Source organism: Podarcis liolepis (assembly GCF_965112155.1).
Source record: "Podarcis liolepis genome assembly, chromosome: 5".
NCBI classification, from domain to species: Eukaryota; Metazoa; Chordata; class Lepidosauria; order Squamata; family Lacertidae; genus Podarcis; species Podarcis liolepis.
The window spans coordinates 95968169-95989077 of NC_139556.1; the positions used below are offsets into that span (position 1 = coordinate 95968169).

Below are 20909 nucleotides of genomic sequence, written 5' to 3' on the forward strand. Positions count from 1 at the left end.
GCAAAGCATCTCAGGTTCAGCTCCTGGCATTTTCAGAAAAGGGCTGGGAGAGACTGAAACCTTTGAGAGACGCTGCCTGTCAGCACGGGTAGTACTGACCTAGATGGACAGATGGTCTGACTCAGTATAAGGCCGCTTCCTAGGTGACAGATTAAATAATAATAATAATAATAATAATAATAATAATAATAATAATAATTTATTATTTATACCCTGCCCATCTGGCTGGGTTTCCCCAGCCACTCTGGACGGCTTTCAACAGAATATTAAAATACAATAATCTATTAAACATTAAAAGCTTCCCTAAACAGGGCTGCCTTCAGGTGTCTTCTAAAAGTCTGGTAGTTGTTTTTCTCTTTGACATCTGGTGGGAGGGCGTTCCACAGGGAGGGCGCCACTACCGACAAGGCCCTCTGCCTGGTTCCCTGTAACTTGGCTTCTCGCAGTGAGGGAACCGCCAGAAGGCCCTCGGCGCTGGACCTCAGTGTCTGGGCAGAACAATGGGGGTGGAGATGCTCCTTCAGGTATACTGGGCTGAGGCCGTTTAGATTCAAGTACCCAAGACACTGCTGTACTGCTCTGCCAGCCTGCCCCCCCCCCCAACACTCCCGTCCCACCTGCTCTAACTGCAGCAGGTGAAGAAGAAAGAGGCTGCTGGCATTTACTGGCCCTGATCCTGGCCCTTTAGCAGCAACCCAACAAACAGAAACTAAGGAACAAACTGCAGCTGCTAAATTTGTGTGTCAGGCTGCTGTCAATGGCACAAGAACAGGCACAGGCAAACTCTGCCCTCCAGATGTTTTGGGACTACAACTCCTATCATCCCTAGCTAACGGGACCAGTGGTCAGGGATGATGGGAGTTGTAGTCCCAAACATCTGGAGGGCAGAGTTTGCCCATGCCTGCACAATAACATTTGTCAGTGTGATGACGATGATGATATCCAAATGTGAGGTGAGCAGAACCTGGGCGCTGAGAATTTTGCTGCATGCACACCATGCATTTGGCAAGGTGCCCATTTCTAGGGGAGAACCTACACACGGGGGGGGGGGAGGGGACCCGCTATAAATAAGTCAGAAGTTACTGGTAAATAGTTATAACAAAATAAAAAAAACGCTATGGAAAACCGTTTAGAATTTTTTTTAACTCTCCAGCACCATCTGGTGCTACATGTTTACAACACATTCAAAATGCTGTTTCTTTACTAATGTAGCTGATAGGACCCACATTACTTTTGTGATTGCAAATTGTTTTAAACTCTTCTTAATATTGTGGGAAACCCAGACAGATGGGTGGGGTATAAATGATAAAATTATTATTAAAATTATTATTATTATGCTTCAATGCTGTAACCTGCCATGGGACCTTAGGGTAAAGGGTGTGTTATTGTTGTTTAAAGCACATGGCTTCCTCTGATGTACCCTGGGAACTGTAGTTTATTGCCAGAGTGCTACAGGTGGAGAAGTGGGGAATCCCATCCCCTTTAGGCTAGGTTTGAACCAGTATTAAGTTTGCAAAGGAATTGCTCTGAAAATTCCACCCTTAATGGAGACAAAAAATCCCTAGTGTCAGGGGTTTAGGAGCAGAGGCAAGGGCAAGGGAGGAAACAGAGAGCGAAGGGGAGGAGGCAGAAGAAAAGATGAGTGATGACGACGACCCGAGATCTCCGAGTCTTTCCAATGAATCAGAGGATTCACAGAAAGGAGCACCAGTGGCCAGGGCAAGGGGGGAGTCTAGGGGGGCACCCCAGGAAGATAGAGCCAGAGGGGACTCAGAGGAGAGCAGTTGGAAATCGGGACCAGCGTCACCGCCAGAGAGCAGGGAAGAGGAAAGGAGCCAGGGGGCAAGCGCTGGCAGCTCACCACAGGAGGGAGGGCACGAGTCAGGAGTGGCCACACCTCCATCGGGGAGCGAAGAAACGGTTAAGCGGAAAGTGGAAGGTTGGGCGCGCGCGCCAAGTTCAAATGCAGAGGAAGGTGGCGCAGTAAGCAGCCCGGAAAGGGAGCCAGGTCCTAAAGCCCGGCGCAAGGAGACAGGAGGGTCCGGGGGGTCAGCGTCAGAAGAATCCCGGAAGGAAGAGACCCCGGGGGGTAGAGGGACCCAGAGGAGGACAGTCAGGCGGAAAAGGTGGAGCCGGGCTAGGATATTAAGTTGGTGCACACGGGGCGGAGACTCAGACGGAGCTTCGCCGATCTAGCTACTAGACGTAGAGTTGCATGCAGCAGCGTGAGAATGGAAACTGTAACTCAATAAAGACTTTTACTTAATGATCGCTGGCTAGCGTGATCCTCTGTGAGCTAGGATCTTCAAGCAGCTCTGACACCTAGCAACTTATATTATTCAACTCTTGTATTTCCCAGGGGGTCCAGTGGTGGAATTTAGTGCTGGGTTGACCCTGTGAATAATCTGATGATGGCGCTTATTATGTATCAAATATTTATTATATATTGCTTATTATTATGAATTGGAAGTTATGTAGCATAAGCATTTTGCACAGTGCCTCCAGAACACCTGACAATCAACTAATTTGGAGTTTGGGAAAGGGCCATAGCTATACGCCTTCACAGAGGCAGCGATGCTTCTGAATACAAGTTGCTGGAAACCACAGGAGGGGAGAGTAGCTCTTGCGCTCAAATCCTGCTTGCTGGTTTCCCAGAGGCATCTGGTTAGCCACTATGAAAACAGGATGCTGGACTTGGTGGACCACTGGCCTGATCCTGCAGGATCCTCCTATGCTCTGATGTTGTCAATCAGCTGGCTGTTGGGCATTTGGGGAGAACAGTGCGCAGCCCCTTTCAGCCAGCCCTTGCCCTTACCAGCCCCATACCTGATATAGGATGGTATTAGAACAGCTACATGAATGTTAGCTGGGCAATTCCAGTCAAATTTGGCCAGCGGGATGGAAGGAGGGAGTTTGATTTGCCGGCATGTTCCCTGCCCGTTTGAACCCTCCAATCACCACCTGATGAGTGGAGAGGGCAACCCTGCTGGCTGCAGGGGTCTTTTCTCACCAGCATACCCTCCACAGAAAACCATCCTTACCCTACAAACAGCATCCACTTTCGCGAGAGAGTGGCAGTTAATAAACACATACTTGCATGTATAATGCACTAAATGCATGCTGTGGTCTAAACCACTGAGCCTCTTGGGCTTGTCGATCAAAAAGTCAGCGGTTCGAATCCCCGCAACGGGGTGAGCTCCCATTGCTCTGTCCCAGTTCAAAAGCACTCTAGTACAAGTAGATAAATAGGTACCACTGCAGCAGAAAGGTAAATGGCGTTTCCGTGTGCTCTGGTTTCTGTCACGCTGTTCCATTGCACCAGAAGAAGTTTAGTCATGCTGGCCACATGACCCGGAAAGCTGTCAGTGGACAAATGCCAGCTCCCTCGGCCTGAGCGCCGCAACCGCATAGTCGCCTTTGACTGGACTTAACTGTCCAGGGGTCCTTCACCTTTTACCTACTTGCATGTATAGTGTGCTATGGCCTTGTCTAGTGACGATGTAGGGGGTGCACTCTGCACATGCTCAAGGGTACATTCATGTGTTCAGAGGGCAATTCTGCACCATAAGCTGGTTTTAATAGTAATTTCCCCAGAGGGCCTTGGAAGAAGGAGAAGTCTGAAGCATCTTAAGGCTTGGAGAACTTTAACAGAGAATTATTGTCTCACAACAGGGGTTCTGTGGGAGAATAAGCCCTTAAGAGCTAAATTGGTATTGCAGAGTGGGTGTCCTTTTATGTCATGGATGGGAAACCTCCAGCTCTGCAGTTGCTGATGGATTCAAACTCCCACCAGCTCCAGGCAGCCTGGCCAGGGTTTGTAGAAGAGCCCTGGTAGATCAGAGCAAGAATTTTCCTTTGCCACCCAAGGCCCAGAGTTTGGACTTTATATCCCGCCTTTCACTCCTTTAAGGAGTCTCAAAGCGGCTAACAATCTCCTTTCCCTTCCTCCCGCACAACAAACACTCTGGGAGGTGAGTGAGGCTGAGAGACTTCAGAGAAGTGTGACTGGCCCAAGGTCACCCAGCAGCTGCATGTGGAGGAGCGGGGAATCGAACCTGGTTCACCAGATTACAAGTCCACCGCTCTTAACCACTACACCACACTGGCTCTCCACAAGCAGAGCATGAACACAGCATCAGGGGCAATGGAAGATGGCAGCCCAACAACACCTGAAAGGCCACCGGTTCCTCATCTCTGCTTGGGACCTACAGGGTTGAGCCCCAGCACAAATGCAACCCTGAGCCCCTCCCCATATTCTGTTCCTCTAGGACAGGGGGAGTCCACCTTTTTATACCTACTGCCCACTAATGCATCTTTCTTGATGGTAACATTTCCTTACTGCCCACCAGTCCTCGATGGAAGAAGGATTCAGCTTGTGCTGTAGAACCCCCTACCATCCACCTAGAATCCTGAAACACCCACTAGTGGGTGGTGTTGCGATGCGTCCAAGGGAACGGGGGCAATTGGCAGGCCCCCAGCTGGCTCCAGCCCACTGGCCAGTTGTCAGTCGAACTCCAGTCCTCGGTTCTGCATCAATCTGCAACTCAGAGCTTCAGAAGCCTTTCAGAAACTGAGCACGCAAGCCAGCAGAGATAACAAACTATTTGCGGTGGAAGGGCAGACAGAGGCATATGTAAAGCATATTTACAAGCAGCTCTCCTTCATGTCCAAGAGCAAAAAGCATAAAGCAAAAGCTATACACACAACGGAAGTTCCCAGCAAGCTGTGCTGGAATGTAAACAGACATGTGACATACAACAGCTCCACACATCTGTTTAGGTGGAACAGAACATCAATATCCTAACAGGGGGTAGGGAGCAGGTTGACCCCCCCCCCCCCGCTCGGGGGCTTGGCTGGGGAGGAGGCAGAAAGGACTGAGACCTTCTCTTGACCCTGATGGCTGGAGCTGATTGCAGCTGTGATCCAAAAACATCTGAAAGACCACAGATTCCCCATTGGGGTAGGGACTTAACAGCAGGCACAGCTGCTTCCAGAGGCCTTCCCAATCACAGTTTACTGCAGGAATTCATTTATCTTTCCAAAGGAGAGAACGTGGAAGGCTCTGGAGGAGAGTAAATGACAACTGTCTGCCTGGACCAATCTGGGCAGCCATCCTGCTTACAATTAGCTTGCTTAAACCTCATTAACTTTGACAGCAGTTGAGAAGCCTAACAGTGAGCAGGCTCACAGCCATCGCTGGGTGCAATGATCTTTTCATCGAGAGCATCCTTCAAATGAACAAGAGATGCTGCCTTATAAGGAGACAGACCTCTGCCACCCTCACCAGCCTGGTATTGTCCAACCTAGAAGGGGGCAGGAGGCCTTTCGCTCTCCTGCTGTCCATGACCTACCTATAGAAATCCTTTGAACCTGGGATATTTGGGTGTGTGCAGATTTGAAGTCCCATAAGCTACCATGCAGTGGTGTTAAGTTTGTGACAGCTGAACCTGTAAAACACTGCCAAATGCAGGACACCGCTGCATGTCCGATTGGAAAAACGATCAGCTGTCGAAGACTGAAATCGAATGTACGGTTGATAGGTGAATGTTTGACAAGGAGGAGAGCAAGGGGCCCCAAAGCTAAGTGGCAGAGGGCATTCTTTTTATGCAGGGGATCCTGGGATTGAGGGTGGTGGATTTTTGTCCCCTTCCCCAAAGCACCACACTCTAGACCTGAACAAATCAAGCAACTCTGACAGTGCCACTGCTAAGTTCTCCATTATGCTGCAAGCTTTCTCCACCTCTTCCTGGACAGCTACCTGCTCCAGATTCGAGATTTTGATCCTGATGCTAAAATACAAGGTTATAATGTTCAATGAGGGACAGCATCTTGCATGGCCTTGATAGTTTTAGCCTCCACAAATTTGCCTCCTAGCCAAGAGCTGTTTGACAGTGGAACAGACAGCCTCAGAAGGTGGTGGACTCTCTTTCTTCGGAGGGTTTTAAAGCCAGGGATTCTTTAGCTGTGATTCCTGGAATGCAGAGGTTGGACTAGATAACCCCATGGGGGTCCCTTCCAACTCTACAATAATAATACTATTTTTTTATTTATACCCCGCCCTTCCCGGTTCAAAAACTGGGCTCAGGGTGGCTAACAACAAATTTAAAACACTTAATTATAAAAGCAACATAAAATAAACATGAATAACAATAAAATTCAAAAATCAAAAATCAATTTAGGGGAAATAAGCATTAGATAATCCCCAGGGCTAGCTGGCTGAATTGGTCCTACTTGGGCCAGCGAGGAGGCCAGGGGAGAATTAGCTGTGGGGTCTCAGAGCGGGTGATCTTCATAAAAGGGGAGGGGGAGGGAAGGGAAAGGAAGGGAAATAAAAGATCAGGCTGAATTCAGATTCAAAGGCCAGGCGGAATAGCTCTGTCTTACAGGCCTGATGGAAGGAGGTTAAATCCTGAAGAGCCCTGGTCTCATGGGACAGAGCATTCCACCAGGTCAGAGCCATCACTGAAAAGGCCCTGGTCCTGGAGGAGGATAGTCTGACTTCCTTAGGGCCCAGGACCTCTAAACTATGGTTATTCATGGACCTTAAGGTCCTCTGCGGGGCAGACCAGGAGAGATGGTCCCTTAGATACGAGGGCCCTAAGCCACAAAGGGCATTAAAGGTCAAGACCAGCACCTTGAACCTGACCCTATACTCCACCGGGAGCCAGTGCAACTGGTAAAGCACTGGGTGAATATGTTCCCATGGCAAAGACCCCGTGAGGAGCCTCGCTGCAGCATTCTGCACCCGCTGGAGTTTGTGGGACAGTTTGAAGGGCAGCCCCGCATAGAGCGAATTACAGTAGTCAAGCCTGGAGGTAACCGTCATATGGATCACTGTGGCCACATCGGGGCAGGAAAGGTAAGGTGATTCTATGCTCCTGCCACTGTCAGAGGCAGCATGCTTCTGCTTACCCATTGCTGGGGCTCACAAGCGGCTGTTGTGCTCCTGTCTTCTTTCTTCTGGGCTTCCCATAGCAATCTGGTTGGCCCCAGTGAGAACAGGGTGCTGAAGTGGATGGGTTCGTTTTTCTCTCTCTTGTCTGAGCCAGAAGGCAAGCTCTTCTTATGCTATAAAGTTCTTCATGTAGAATGAGGAGAAGGGAGATCAGATGAGTAGCCCTGACCTGGGGCTTTAGAGAGTTCTGAGACCCAGACAGAGAGGGTTTGAAGACTGGGTTCAGCCCCCGTTATAATGTATTGGGGAAGACAGGGAGGGTTGCAAAGCTGCCACAACTGGGAGTGAGGCGGGGAGAACGGGAGAAGGCACAAAGGGGCAATGGGCTGGCATTTTGGATGTGCTCCCATGCCCAATTTGATTTCCTGGCATTAGGCAGCAGCAGGGAAGAAGCATTAGGTTTTTTTTAAATAAAAAATAAAAATAAACACCCTCAGCCATACACAAAGGGACCTTAATAGCATCATCTGCGTTGCCCTGAACAACAGCACCGAGCAGATGTTGGGAGCCACGACACACAAGCAAGAGGTTTGACTTTTCAATAGCAAACATGGGGTGGGTGGCAGAGGAGGGCAAAACTGCACACTGAGCAGATTATGTGTCTTTACGTATGTGTGTTTATGGGGGAGGGGGAGAATCTGCCGTGGTTGAGCCAAATGCTTTCTGGGGGTAGGAAATAAACAGAAGAGAGAAGTGCTTGCAAAATCCACCCTGTTCTGAGAACATCTGAAAGCTCAAAGCTCTTTTCTGAACATTTCCCAGCTCTACAACATCCTTTTTGATGTCTGCCAACCAGAATTGTAGACGGTACCCGAAGCCTCACCTCACTGTAGATTTGTATAATGATCTTTGCAGTTTTATTTCTGCCCCCAATGCTCCCTAACACGGAATCTGTCTTTTTCACATCTGCCCCACACATCTGGTCAGTGGTGTAGCGTGGGGGTGCAGGGGGGGCCGGCCGCACCGGGCGCAACATCTGGGGGTTAGGGTTAGGGGGCACAAATCCACGGGTTAGGGGGCGCAAATTACTTGCCTTGCCCCTGGTGCTGACAACCCACGCTACGCCACTGCATCTGGTCAACATCTTTCCTGAGTTATGCACTAGGACCCCAAGGTCTCGTCCTTGCTCGGCCCCTTCCAGTTCGGAGCCCATTTAGAGTATTAGTGAAATTAGGAAATTTTGCCCCAATGTGTCTCACTTTACCTTTGCTTTCATTGAATTGCACTTGCCATTTTGATGGCCATTCGCCTGGTTTGGAGAGATCCTTTTAAGAGCTCATTACAATCCCTTTTTGTCCTAACCATCCTCTTGACTCATTTGGTTTCATCAGCAAACTTGGCCATCTCACAGCTCACCCCTAACTCGAAATCATTTATGAACAAGTTTAAAAACACACACCAAAACACTCATCCCAATACTCATGGGGTAAAAGAAACTGCAAAGCCTTAGGTCACCTCTTCTATTGCTTTCTCCCCCAGTATATTTCCTTGTCCCCTCTTCTGCTAAAATTTTGGTTTGCCATCATCTCATAAGGATCAGCTCCAAATCATCGAGCCCTTGGATCTGCAGATTAGGACAAGGGGACATTACCAATTCTGGTAGCTTAGCCAACGATCTATTTACAGAAATTACGCTCATTGGTGAATTTTAGGATGCAGCTGCTAAGCGAACAATATAGCCAAACTAGGCTGAACAAATACTGCTGATCATTGTAAGCCTTGTTTTTACAAAAACACCCGTCCACCAATAATTCTGGGGGAAGTTTCCAAGAAATGGGGGAAAGCATAGAGTAAGGCTGCTGTAGAAGCTGCAAGACTCCACTTCCCAGCTGAGACACTCACACTGACCTGAGTGGAGTGAAAAGGACCTGTAAGACCCTAGGGTAACCCTGCTACCTTGGTCTGCACAGAGCAGGGATAGGGTGCAAGATCTGAACCCTGCAGAGGCAAGGGCCAGCCTGACCATAAGGCAAGAGGTGTCAACTGCCCCAGGCAGTCGTGGGTTTTGTGCATGAGACTCTTGATCTCAGGGTTGTGGGTTCGAGCCCCATGTTGGGCAGAGGATTTCTGCATTACAATGGCTTGGACTTACATGAGCCTTGTGGTCCTTTTTAACTCTACAATTCTATGACCGTAATCTGAGTTATGCACATTGCTTTAAAAAAATGTAAAAAATGCACCATGCATTTATAGAACATTTCCGTAATTTCCCCTAATTTTCATTTCCACCACACACACCCCGCCCCCAATAACTGAAAAACTATAAGGCATAGGAAATTTTTATTCACACCAGCAACTTTGACATGTGGGAAAATCCAGTACAGCAATTTTAATCAAAATCTGAAATGAAGCAGCTATTTTAAAAAATAATAATTTTGGTGTTTGTCATGGAACAACCCAACTGAATAAGATAACAGTGGTTAGAAAGGGCCCCCATATCAATTCTACCTTCAGTCCCCCCACCCCAATGTAGGCACGCCAAGGCTGCTGGAGCTGGGCTGTCAGCCCTAAAATGGCCTTTGTCAAAAACTAGTTGCAACCTCGAAGCCTATGCACTTTCCCCTGAAATGTGGCACCCTGAACCGAAAGCAAAACAGGCCTTTGTGGCGCTGCAAGGAGAGGCACTGTTTGTTCCCGACCCTTCTGGGTACAAGCCTTCTGTTAATATGAGCGAAAAATAGTGCTGGCCTTTCCTAACACTTTGTCACTTTGTTGACTCATGTTCAGCCTGCTAGCCAGTCTTAACCCCCTAAATGCTTCTCAGGCGAGGGATCTTGCTGCTCCACCTCTGCTGGATGCTGTGGAAAAATACAGGCTGTGGGACCCAGGCAGAAGGCTGCTTCAAACACACTCAGAATGGGAAACACTTTTTGTATGGCTGGGTGGTTAACCTGAGGCTCCCTAGAGCATGGGTAGGCAAACTAAGGCTCAGGGGCCGGATCTGACCCAATCACCTTCTAAATCCGGCCTGCGGACAGTCTGGGAATCAGCGTGTTTTTACATGAGTAGAATGTGTACTTTTATTTAAAATGCATCTCTGGGTTATTTGTGGGGCATAGGAATTCATTCATTTATTTATTTATTTTCAAAATATAGTCTGGCCCCCCACAAGGTCTGAGGGGCAGTGGACCGGCCCCCTGCTGAAAAAGTTTGCTGACCCCTGCCCTAGAGGTTACTGAGCTACAGTTCTCATCCACCCCAGACAGCCTGGCCAGAGAAGCTGGGAGATGTAGTTCAGCAATACCCAGAGGGCCACATGTTAGCTGCCTGTGATACATGGGGCAGTGGAGGTGATGGAGGAAAGAGGGCAGGGCACACACACACCCCGATAGTGCACACACACGGCTTCAGCTCTATTCCTTAATTTAGTCCAACACTTCCCCTTTCCTCTAAAGAGCTCAAGGTGGTGATGGTTTTATTTATGCCCCAACCGCTCTGAGCAAATATAATAAAATGTAACACTTTAAGATGTTTCCCTATACAGGGACTCAGCTACATTAGTAAAGAAAAAGTGTTATAACACTGTGACCCCAGTTCCATCTTTCAGCAACGCGATCTCCCATTATGAGGTTTACAATGTGTTTTCCTGAAACTTTTTTTTTAAAAAAAAAAAATATGTATCTAGATCCAGCTCAGTGTTGCCTTCAAATGACTTCTAAAGGTTATATAGTTACTCATCTCCTTGACATCTGATGGGAGGGCATTTCACTGGGAGGGTGCCACTACTGAGAAGGCCCTCTGCCTGGTTTCTTGTAACCTCACTTCTCGCAGTGAGAGAAGCGCGAGAAGGCCCTCAGAGCTGGACCTCAGAGTCTGGGCTGAATGATGGGGGTGGAGATGCTCCTTCAGGTATGCAGAGCCAGCGGCGTAGGAGGGGGGGTGGAGGGGCAGGCTACCCCCAGTGCCACTCTGGGAGGGGTGACAAGATGGCCATCTGTACGCATGCCGTCTGTACGGGCTGCCTCTCGCACGGCGACCATACGGGCTGCTGCACGTGCACAGTCCTTACGGGATGCTGCCGCGCACAATAATAATAATAATAGCATCTGTATGGAGTGCGCACATGTGGGATGCCGCACATGCGCAGTCTGTACGGGCTGCGCCAGCCTGGTGCCAGAGAGGGTTCCTCCGCCACTGTGCAGAGCCAAAGCCATTTAGGGCTTTAAAGGTCAGCACTAACACTTTGAATTGTGCTCAGAAACGTACTGGGAGCCAATGTAGGTCTTTCAGGACCGGTGTTATATGGTTAGAGCATCAGACTAGGACCTGGGAGACCAGGGTTCAAAGCTGTACTCAGACATGTAACTCACTGGGTTACATTGGGTCAGTCACTGCCTCTCAGCCTAATCTACCTCACAGGTTTGTTGTGGGTATTAAATGAGGGGGACTATTGCGCCTTCTTGAGCTCCTTGGAGAAATATATGAAATAATTAAATAAGTGCATGGGCCAGCCACTACAACCCTGCCAGGTAGGCTAGGCTCAGGGTGAGTAGTTGGCACAAGGCAGTAAAGTGGCACATGCTATACACAAGTGTATAGCGATGCATATTAGGGCAAAATTTCCTAATTTCGCATATATACTCCTGAGGTCTGAACTAATGGCGACTGACCAGGAATGAGACCTTGCTTCTTAGTGGACAGCTCCATGAAGAAGTCAACTGACTGTGCAGCAGCAAATTCCATGCTTGGAAATGTTAGGAAAGGGATTGAAAATAAAATATGGGGTTGTGGCGCTCCTCTCACTTTTCAGGCCAAGGGAGCCGGTGTTTGTCCACAATGTGGCCAGCATGACTAAACCACTTCTGGCGGAACAGAACACCGTGACGGAAACCAGAGTGCACGGAAACACTGTTTACCTTCCCACCGTAGCGGTACCTATTTATCTACTTGCTTTTGAACTTTTAGGTTCCAGCAGGAGCTGGAACAGAGCAATGGGAGTTCACCCTGTCACACAGATTTGAACCGCCAACCTTCTGATCGGCAAGCCCAAGAGGCTCAGTGGTTTAGACCACAGCACCACCCGCATCTAGGAAACCACCCACTAACAGTGCTTATTTCTTGTCTTGCGTAAGCTGCAGTTTACTAGCTCTCATCCAGTCCATTACCAAGAGAAGACATTGGTTCAGCTCGCGTGCAGATGCAAGGAAGCAGAGCCATTGCTGACAACGTATTCCAGAACTATGAACGACTCCATGCTGCGGCTTCATGTAGGTGCTAAACAGCATGGGGGATAAGATTGGAGTGGAACCCCATGCTGGAGCCAAACAAAGTTCCCAGGCAACCACCTAAAATTGGAAATCTAAGCAGGAGGGGAACCCTACAATGGCACCCCCAGCTCAGCTTTGACGCTCTTCAGCCTCGCACATAAAATGATGTTTTGGAATCTCTTATTTCACTCAGAAGCCTATTTGAATGCAACCTTTTTATTTGGCTAATTGCTAGTATGATGTCAATAGGAATGTTGCAACCAAAGAACAATTAATTTAGGTTTAGGCTATTAATCATTCAAGTTTGGGTTGATTTCCTTGCGTAATCCCATTTTACCTCCTTTCCTCCCCCCGCCCTGGTTTCCCGTTAGGTTAAAAGTGATTCACAGGAACTTTTGTTATGTCCCAACACTCAGTTTCTTGCACCTGGAACTGCTGCTGATGCCAATTATCTTCCTTTGAAGTTCACCTTTGTAACCAATTACCTTCCTTTGAATTTACTTGCATGCTTTGAAACCCCATCAAAGTTCTTGGAATTCTAAATGAGCCTAATTTATGACTCAGAGACCTGTTGCCATAGCTCTGGGGTCTGAGCCAGCTGTGGGGCATTCCTCTGACGCCTTGTGATGGAAGCTAAATGAGTCATGCACCTTGAGCAGGATTTGGCCCACTGGCTGCTAGTGGCAGGCAACTGGACACAGCCCAGTAAAGTTTCATGGAACTGTAGGGTTGGAAGGGACCCCCCAAAGATCATCAAGGAATCTCAACTACATCATCTATGACAGATGACCATCCAACCTATGCGTAAAAGCCTCCAATGAAAGAGAGTCCACCACGTCCTGAGGAAGACTGTTCCACTGTTGAATAGCTCTTGCTGCCAGAAAATTTCTTCCTGATGTTTTGTCGGAATCTCCTCCTTTGTAACTTGAGGCCACTGGTACGAGTTCTGCCCTCCAGAGCAGGAGAAAACAAGCTTGTTCCCTCCTCCATGTGACAGCCCTTGAGATATTTGAAGATGGCTATCCTGTCTCTTTGCAGTCTCCTCTTTTCCGGGCTAAACATACCCAGTTCCTTCAACCGTTCCTCATAAGGCTTGGTTTCCAGGCCCTTGATCATCTTGGTCGCCCTCCTCTGCACACCTTCCAGCTTGTCAACATTCTTCTTAAATTGGGTTGCCAAGAATGGACACAATATTCCAGATGTAGTCTGACCAAGGCAGAACAGACTAGCACTATAACTCCCCTTGATCAAGACACTAACATTGAACAAGACTCCTTGAGTGGTGAGAAATGACTCCTAATAATAATAATAATTTATTATTTGTACCCCGCCCATCTGGCTGGGCTTCCCCAGCCACTCTGGGCGGCTTCCAACAAAGGTAAAAAATACATTAAAATGTCACATATTAAAAACTTCCCTGAACAGGGCTGCCTTCAGATGTCTTCTAAATGTCAGGTAGTTGTTGATCTCTTTGACATCTGATGGGAGGGCATTCCACAGGGCGGGCGCCACTACCGAGAAGGCCCTCTGCCTGGTTCCCTGTAGCTTTGCTTCTTGCAGTGAGGGCAATGGGGGCAGTCTGGTGGTCTGCCTGGAAACACCTGTCAGCAGACATCCCCCCCCCCACTCCAAAGGTCCAGGGGGTCAGCAGCATGGAGGCCACAATGAAATTGGGCTTGAAACAGGCACTCTGTTGTAGCCAATAAACTAGGTTGTAGGCAGGGGTGGGAGGCAAAGACAATTCTGCTCACATGTGAGGTGAATCTGCACTTCCCGAAACAATACGCAAAGCCAAGTGGCAGCCAGCTTTCAACATTCACAATTCCCCAAATATTGCAATGCAATTCTCCAAGTAATATGTCCAAAAATGCCTATGTTGGTGCAACTACAGCAGCAAGAATTCTTATAGCCAAATACTGGAAGGCACAGGAGTTACCCACGCTGGAAGAATGGCATTCGCAGCTGATCGACTACATGGAATTAGCTGAAATGACAGGCAGAATCCGAGATCTGGGAGAAGATGCAGTGGAAGAGGACTGGAAAAAATTTAAGGACTATTTACAAAAACATTATAAGTTATATGAATGTTGAGAATTTGCTAAGTGTTCTGGAAAGACATGCTTCAGTATTGAAATTGGTAAACGTTGGAAATTAAGTTAAGATTTAGAAATGCATAAATTGTGGACTATATAATTAAATGAAAACACAAAAACATTTGAAATAAGGTATTAATTTGCTGTTTATTTTTATTGTAAAGAAAACAGGGGATGGAGGACGTGGGGAAGTCTGGTTGATTATGAAAATTGATGTGAAAAAGTGAACTGCTTTTTTCTTTCTATAATTTCTTTTCTTTTCTGTAAAACCGCTTTTGTTGCACTATTGATGATGTATTTTCTACCCTGGAAAAAAGCAATAAAAAAAATTATTATAAAAAAAAAATGCCTATGTTGGGTAAAGCATACATTAAAAATGTATACATTACCAACAACATACCAAAATGCATTATTATTCGGGGAAATTGCTGGCCAAATTTGTACATTAAGCAGAATCACTTCCAAAAGCATGTACATTAGGAGAAATCTGATTTAAGATGCTGATGAATTCTCATGAGGACTATGAAAAAAGAATTTGCATATCGTGAAAATGTGGAGAACTTAAGGCTGGAGAAATGAGAAATCGAGATTAACAGAATCATCCACCTTTTGCTTGTGGGATGTGCTTGGTATTAAGAATCTTTGTGTGTGTACCTAGGACTGTTTAGCCAGTTTGTGAATGTTCCCCAGCCACAAGCCAAAGGAACTTCTAAGTGCGTCTAAGTTGCATTAAGAACTGGTCCTCTGCTGCTCCCTGGTGGCACCAGGTGCAAACTGCATTCTCACACGAATCTACATGCGCACTTACATCTGTGAGAGATGTTGCTAACTGCATCCCAATAAAGACATACAGAGGGGAAATGGACTCTTGGCTCTCCTGAGGGAATTCAAACCATGCACCCTTCATCCACCCCCCCCCCCATTTATGCGCAAGAATATCTATGTGGGGATATGTGCACATTGCAATACCATAGGACTGCAGGAAAGAGAGAACGGGCTTAAGGATAGGGCAGACACTGGATGCAGCAGAGCTGAGCTTCTTCCCAAGATTCTGTCATACACCACAAAATAAGTTGCTAGTCCTTATTAAGGCTGCGTATACATGCTTAAATGTGGCAATACCTGACAAAATCAGGATAGCTCGGTTGGTGCAGATAATGCAAAGGTTGCAGGTTCAATCCCCACAAGGGAGAGTTGCATATTCCAGCACTGCAGCGGGGTGGACTAGATGACCCTCGGGGTCCCTTTCCAGCCCTACAATACCAAAGGCTTCTGATGGGCAAGGACAGGCAGTGTGGCGGCTCCTTGCTCTGCTCCATGGCCAGCTAAAATGATGCAGATGGGCTTAATTTGCGTAATCACTTGCACCAGTGACTCCAGCCTGCCAAGGAACAATGCTTAGGTTTTATAAGAATAAATACTAGGCACTGAACACCTTTGCTTCCCACTTTGTGTGCATCTAATGAAGCTCTTTCTTATAAAAGCTGAGGCTCAAAAGAGGCTTCAAGGGGCTGCAACTTTCTGACAGCAGCTCACCCATGAGGAATTGCTGCTCTTCTAGTCAGCAGGAATCCGCACAGACAGAACGATGTAAATGTGTTCTAGTAACTGTAACATGAAGAACTTGCGGTTTGAACCTGCCCCCCCCCTTTCCTTTTTCCTCATGTGTTATATGACTTTTGAGACTCTGATCCCAAGGGCAGGGGCTTGTTTGAAAAGTGAATTTTTTTGAAGCTGCTCTGAGGGTCTTCTTTTTGCTAAAATGCTGCAAATAAACAAACTTCCATAAGCTTCAGCCACTGAGCCAGCTGCAAGGTTCTTGCATTAACCTACAAAGCCTGGAACTGCCCCAAAGTAACTTGAGGACAGTAGAGTCCTTATGCTCCACCTCCATCACCCAAATCCTCTAATAATGCACTTCTGGTGGCCGCCCCCCCCCCCCGCCTCCCCATCTCACCTGTGGTTTGCTTGGCCCTCACCAGGGACTAAGTCTTTAGTGTGGCAGGCCTGGCCCTGTGGAACTCCCTGCCACCAGAAGTTTGGAAGGAACCAGCCTTTCTTCAGGTGCCTTTCGAAAACTATATTGTTTATGGACGGGAGCAACAGGCAGTGTTCATTATCTTTTTAACCTATCAGCATTTGCTGACGGTTTAACAATGGCATCGCTGGAGCTATGGTTCTTCTTACCCAGGAGGAGCAAGGTGGGCTGCTTAGTACATTACAAGTCCTTATCATGGGCAGAGAAAGACAGAAAGATCTCCAGCTTAATACATAGGCCTATTTTTAGTTTGTGTAAATACCAGGGAAGACCATTACTCAACGTATTTCAGTAATTACAAGCCCTGCCTGGAGACTTCAGGGAATGAACCCGAAACCGTCTGCATTTAAAGCAGCCTCATGCATTTAGGAAGAATGAAAACCTGAAATGAAACCAGCAAGGAAGCCAGAACCGGAATTCCTAATCTGCTACCACTGCCCCTTTAAGAAGAGGCCAAAGGCTTGTCTAGTCCAGCACCCCATTCCCCAAATATCCCAACCAGATGACACTGGGAAGCCCCCAAATAGAAGACCACAGCCCCCTCTCTGCCACCAATATTCCCTAATACAGTGGTGCCTCACAAGACGAATCCGTTCTGTGATTCTCTTCGTCTAGCGTTTTTTTCATCTTGCGAAGCAAGCCCATTGAAGGATTAGCGGATTAGCGCTATTAGCGGCTTATCTGCTGGTCAGATCAGCTGATAAACGGCTTAGCAGCTTAGAAAAGAGGGGGGGGGGGAGGGAAAAAAACCAGCAGGAACTCGCAAGACATTGTCTTGCGAAGCAAGCCCATAGGAAATTCGTTTTGCGAAGCACCTCCAAAACGGAAAACTCTTTTGTCTAGCGAGTTTTCCGTCTTGCGAGGCATTCGTCTTGCGGGGCACCACTGTACACGATATCCATCTTTGATTTGTCAAAGCTTTTAGTAAGCTGTCCAAATTTTTACATCTTGTGGGAGAGAGTTCCATAGTTTAACTATAGTCATACCTCGGGTTGAAGTAGCTTCAGGATAAGGATAAGCTTCGGGATATTTTCAGGTTGCACGCTGCTGCGACCCGGAAGTAACTGAGCACGTTACTTCCATGTTTCACCACTCGTGCATGCGCAGAAGCGGCAAATCACAACCCGCGGATGTGGGTTGCGTTCGCTTCTGGATGTGAATGGGGCTCCGGAACAGATCCCGTTCGCATCCAGAGGTGCCACTGTATGTGCTGTGTGAAGCATGTTCTTTTGCCTGGCCAGAGAGCCAGTGTGGTGTAGTGGTTAAGAGCGGTAGTCACATAATCTGGGGAACCGGGTTTGAGTCTCCGCTCCTCCACATGCAGCTGCTGGGTGACCTTGGGCCAGTCACACTTCTCTGAAGTCTCTCAGCTCCACTCACCTCACAGAGTGTTTGTTGTGGGGGAGGAAGGGAAAGGAGATTGTTAGCCGCTTTGAGACTCCTGAAGGGGAGTGAAAGGCGGGATATCAAATCCAAACTCTTCTTCTTCTTCTTCTTCTGAATCTCTTCACTCTCCTCCCAGGAAGTGACGTGGATGGCGCTGTGGTCTAAACCACTGGGCCTCTTGGGCTTGCCCATCAGGTTGACAGTTCGAATCCCCGTGACAGGGTGAGCTCCTGCCTCTCTGTCCCAGCTCCTGCCAACCTAGCAGCTTGAAAGCATGCCAGTGCAAGTAAATAGGTACCACTGCGGCGGGAAGGTAAATTGTGTTTCCATGTGCTCTGGTTTCCGTCACGGTGTTCCATTGCGCCAGAAGTGGTTTAGTTATGCTGGCCACATGACCCAGAAAGCTGTGGAAGAATGCTGGCTCCCTCGGCCTGAAAGCGAGAGGAGCGCCGCAACCCCAATCGCCTTTAACTGGACCTAACCATCCAGGGGTCCTTTACCTTTACTCTCCCCTCCCAACTCACCACAATCATCTTCATAGGACAACTCTGGACAGCCTGTTTGCTCTTTTCTTCCTGAACAACAACAAAAAAAGCCCCCAATATTTCCTTGTGGAGGAACATCCTTCTGCAGCTGTTTCCAAACACTCGTTTTTACTTTTGAGTCACTGGGCAGACCTGTTCCAGTTTCTGCCATTTCTTGTTTTGTCCCCTTCCTGGGGAGCTTGAATGAGCTAGAAGTAGACAGCCCATGGAAATCCCTCCTTGATCCCATCCCTGGTTAAACTGGGCTCAATGTAGTGGTCATGCTGGAAACACACACATATATATATATCTCTGAGAGGGTGATGTTATTTCTTCTAGCATAAGTTTTCATGGACCACATCCCATGTCACTGGGCATCATCCTTGACTGGAAAGTATCCTGACATATACATTAGTCTTCGTGTGCCACCATATTATTTTGTTATCAATAAATAAATATATTGTACGGTTTTATGCATACTGCTTAGAGGTTTTAATTAAGTGGTACATATTTCCTGTTAAATAAATGAGCATGTCCCTGCTCTCTTTCTCCATATTCTGCAGTCTTGAGATGCTACTCTCCAGAATTCTACAATGGTGTCTACCACCTTGTAGTGTCTTGTGAACAGATCAGCTCACAATCTGGTGATATTAAGGGTGCCAGATAATTCTACATCCCATAAGATTTTGGAGAAGGGTTAACAAGAATTTTTAATTTAGGTGCCAGAACTCATGCAGGGCGAATATAACCCTCATTTCCTGAGCAAGGGGTTTACTTGGTAAAGTTCCTGACTCTGGCAGTTCTTGCTCATACGCAACTTTAAAAATCTTATCTGCCAGGACAAAGTGCAGAAACTTGCCTTTTGCCCAGAAGAGGGGGTGGCGATGCCTGGAGCAAGTGGGACACTCCGTTCATGATACACCCTCCGGCACTGAAGGTGAAAACAACAGGCATCGCTTTGGGACACACAGCGGTTCAACATTTGCAAAGAAGATCCACAATGCCCCCAACACCACCGTTTCAAGAGAAGAGATGGAAGTTGCAGGAGGAAGAAGCTGTTCTGCTGTCCCCCCCATTCCAGCCCTGGAGAACTGTAGAGCAGGAAACCCTGCGAGTGGCAACACTGGGTGCAGGTCCAGCGTTTGGCTTCTTGGGAATCTCAGTTCATGCAAAGTTTCTGCCTCAGTGTGGAAAACCATGAGGGCTCGGTCACAAGAACAACGCTATGATGCTCTGCCCTTCCCCATCTCCTCCAGCACCTCAAGGAGTCAATGAATCCTCACCGTTCCACCCACAGCAAACCCCTTTCCCTGCTAACACTGCCCATGCTTAAAAATCACCTTGAGAAATTCCAAACGCTGAATTAAGGATTCAAATTCATTCCTGAGGAAGTGAAGGTGAACCCTAGGCAAGAATTCCGTCACTGGACCACACTCTGCCACCAGATAAATGCATCCAGCTGTTGAACGCTCCCAACTCCCATCAGCCCAGGCAGCCTGACCAATGATTAGGAGTTGTAGCCCAACATTTTCGGGGAGGGGACACAGGTGTATTTTGTGCAGGCTCTCCAGGGCCTCAAGACTGCCTTTTGTCCCCTCTCTTCTCCCAAATCAAATTTCCTGCATTTTACAAAGCCCGCAAGGCAACCCTGGAGAGCCTGCTTGCACACTTCACCAAAGCTCACTCCATTTGCACTAGCCCATAACCGTGTTTGAAACACCCTCTCCTCGCAATAACCTCTCCCCCCCCTCCACAGAGCAAATGTTTTTTGCTAAGGAAACTTCCCTGCCCCTTTTCCACAGGGTCAGATAGGGGCAGGGGCACAAGATCCCTGGGTTCTCTCATTCTCCCGACAAGACCTGCCGAGGCGGGAGGCAGGGACGCGACAGCAGCCAACACGTCACCTTTTTTAAGCAATGTTCTTTTTTTTATTTCCAGTTTACGGTGAAAAGATGCTTTTTTGAATCTTCAATTAAATACTCCATAAAGAAAAAAAGAAAAAGAAAAGAAAAAAGTATTTACAAATTCATGTGACCGATAATTCCGAATCCTCGTTTCATTTTCGCTTTCGTTTTTTTGTTTTGTTTTCTTTCTCTCTCTCAATCACAAGAGCAGCTCCTTCTAACCATCCATCGCAGGCGAAGCAGGTCGCAAAACCGTGGCCTCAGTGTGGGCGTGGGGGGGGAGGGGACGTGGGAGGGCCCTCCCAAAGAAGGAAGCCTCCCCCCACCTCAAAACTGAAGAGCTGCAAACACATCACCCACCCCCATATTATTCCCTCTGCCAGCAACTCTCCAGCAGCTCCCAAGCAAGGCGGATGTTTGAAATGATTCCCCCCCCCCTTTATTTTAAAAAAGCAACAACATCCGTCAAGAGGCTTTTGTGTTAATTCCAGGCGGTGATCCAAGGGTGCGGGGGGGGCAGTGGGGGGGGCAGATGGGAACAGGAGGGCAAAGTTTGCGGACAGCAGAGTCCTATCCTCTCAAACCTCAAAAGATTTAATAAGTCTATATTTATATTTTATATATATATTTATATAATCTCTCTATATTTCAGCAATAACTGGGGAGGAGGAGGAGGAGGAGGAGGAAGGGGAGGTGGGAGGGGGGGAGCAGCAGAGGCATCAGGCTCTCCCAACCCCCAACCCCTTTCCACAGACATGTGTTTCGGGTGCTTTGCACCTGCCAAAGATTCGAGGGGGGGCCC

General features: G+C 47.8%; 1 protein-coding gene across 1 annotated transcript in view; it reads right to left on the minus strand.

The window, feature by feature from the left end:
- The window catches only part of THPO (thrombopoietin), a 305395-nt gene that overhangs the window by 280891 nt on the left and 3595 nt on the right, over nt 1–20909 (minus strand). The window lies entirely within an intron of this gene.